The sequence below is a fragment of the Tupaia chinensis genome, unplaced genomic scaffold (assembly GCF_000334495.1).
Source record: "Tupaia chinensis unplaced genomic scaffold, TupChi_1.0 Scaffold143692_1, whole genome shotgun sequence".
Classification (NCBI taxonomy): Eukaryota; Metazoa; Chordata; class Mammalia; order Scandentia; family Tupaiidae; genus Tupaia; species Tupaia belangeri.
The window spans coordinates 158,000-160,575 of NW_006203540.1; the positions used below are offsets into that span (position 1 = coordinate 158,000).

At 40.4% G+C, this 2,576-nt stretch overlaps 1 pseudogene; it reads right to left on the reverse strand.

Annotated features, from left to right (window-relative positions):
• Nucleotides 1-443: 443 nt before the first annotated feature.
• On the reverse strand, nt 444-644 carry LOC102500556 (39S ribosomal protein L33, mitochondrial pseudogene; annotated as a pseudogene).
• Nucleotides 645-2,576: the final 1,932 nt, after the last annotated feature.

Consider the following 2,576-nt stretch of genomic DNA (forward strand, 5'->3'; position numbering starts at 1 on the left):
AGAAAGAGACAGAGAGACAGAAAGCGAGAAATCAGCCCCCAGGGGGGATGGCCATGCCGCAATTCCTTCTCCTCCATTCTCCTCTCAAGATCTTGGGCACACACACATGCTCCCAGTGTGAGTATAAGCCACCGGGTCCAGGACTCAAACCGCGGTCGACTACATGGGAGTACAACGACATAGCCATTACACCAACTGCTGTTTCCAATTTTAATTTTTTTTATTAAGGCTGATAAAAATATTCAGAAAGAATAATAAATGTGAAGAAATGATATTCATCTTATTATGAAAAACTTTCACTGCATCATTTTCCTTCACAATCACTGAAGGCAGAGATTCCATGCCATTTCCCCTTCTTTCATTACACACTGCAGGATTTGTGAATCAGTATCCCCTCCCTCAGTTCTCTCGTTAACAAATCAATTTAATTTTTGACCCATTATTCAGAGGGAGTATATTTTTTGTTTCTGTTCCATGAAGAGGGCTTTTTGGCTCACAGTTGGATCATAATGCAAGATGAGTTAGTTTCTCCCACAGTCGGTTTCTCTTGGTGTTGAATGAATAATGGTCCTGCCTTGGCTTCTCATTTTCACCAAAATTATTTTTGACCTGCTCCTGGTAAAAGAGATTGCAGAGAGGAACATGGTGCCCACACTCCTGGGTACAGTTATTTTGCTCATATTTTTCTGGCCAGCAGGGAGATAAAACTTTGGAAGTCCAAGTAAGCTTTTTCTTCCATCCAGTCTCTTAGATCTCTTTCTAATAAATGATCTAATGAATTTATCAAATCTTATTCTCCCTGTGTTTTTTTATTCCCCTCTGTTCTTTTTACTGTGTTCATTGAATTGGTATTTTTTGTGTGTATGTGTGCATTTCTTTAAACCCAGGGCAGAAACTAACAAATGTAACAAAATTTAGCCCCTTGTTTATGAGTTTACCTGAGGCTTACAACCTGGAATTTTGAGGTGTTCTTTCTACATTAGGGAGAAGATAATACCCCTCCCCCCAATCTGGCCAGCTGTCCTGTATACACTAGTTACCTGATCAATGTGGCCAGGAAGTGAGAAAGTCATGACAGTAACATGACTCCAGAGGACCATGGTGGTGTGTGCATGTGTGTGTGCATGTGTGTGTACATGTGGGTGTATGCTCTTTTTGGATTGAGAGCAGTTTTCAGAGCAGGACAACCTGGAGTCATACATTCTTTTCTTTCTTTTTCTTTTACTTTTTCTTTTTTTCTTTTTGAGTTTGCGATTGGATGTGTGTAGTCACTGGAGAGAGACAAACAGAAATAGGAGAGAAGGAAAGTGAGAAATCACGCCCCCCCCAAGGGGAGTGACCATACCACAATCCCTTTTCCATTCTTCTCTCTGGATTTTGGGCATACACACAAGATGCTTTTCAAACCTCTGATTGTGGGACTCAAACCATGCAGTCTCTTTTTGAGTTTGCGATTGGATGTGTGTAGTCACTGGAGAGAGACAAACAGAAATAGGAGAGAAGGAAAGTGAGAAATCACGCCCCCCCCAAGGGGAGTGACCATACCACAATCCCTTTTCCATTCTTCTCTCTGGATTTTGGGCATACACACAAGATGCTTTTCAAACCTCTGATTGTGGGACTCAAACCATGCAGTCAGCCTTGTGGGATCCAGTACCTTAACCTCCACAACAGTTGCTGGCCTGAATTCACATATTCTAAAGTCACTCATTCAGAGGGAGACCTCAATGGTCAGATCACAGAAGATTATCCCTTTCAGTTCGAGGATGCCATTGCAACAAAATTAATAAATTACAAGAGCCACTTTCTATTGAATGTCACGGTCTTGTTGCATTTTATGGCTGAGTAGTATTCCATAGAATATACGTGTCATACTTTTCCACCCCCTTCATCTGTATGTGGACATTTGGGCTAGTTCTATGTCTTAGCAATTGTGAATGATGCTGCAATAAACATAGATGTGCAAGCACTTTTCCAACTAAGCATTCTATCTTTTGGGTAGATACCCAGGAGTGGAATTGTTGGATCATATGGTAGTTCTACTTGTAGGTCTTTGAGGAGCCTCCGTATTGTTTTCCACACTGGCTGAACAAATTTACATTCTCACTAGTGGTGTAGAAGAGTTCCCCGTTCACCAACCCCCGCCAGCATTTATCATTTATTATTTTTTTAATCTTTCCCATTCTGACTGGGGTTAGGTGGTATCTCATAATGGTTTTTATCTGCATCTCCTTTATGATGAAGGATGTTGAAAATTTTTTTCATATGCTTTTTGGATATTTGTGTCTTCCTTAGATAATTGTTTATTCAGCTCCTTTTTCCATCTTTTAATTGGGTTAGTCATTTATTTTTTGGTAAGCCACTTGAGTTCCCTGTGTATTCTGGTTATCAAGTCCTTATCTGAGACACCGTTTACAAAAATATTCTCCCATTTTGAGGGTTGTCAATTCACACTAATTACTGTGCTGCGAAAAAACTTCTTCATCTGATGTAATACCACTTGTCTATTTTTGAGGTTGTTGCCTGTGCTCTGGTGGTCTTCTTTAAGAGTCTTTGCCTACCCCAAGATATCTCAG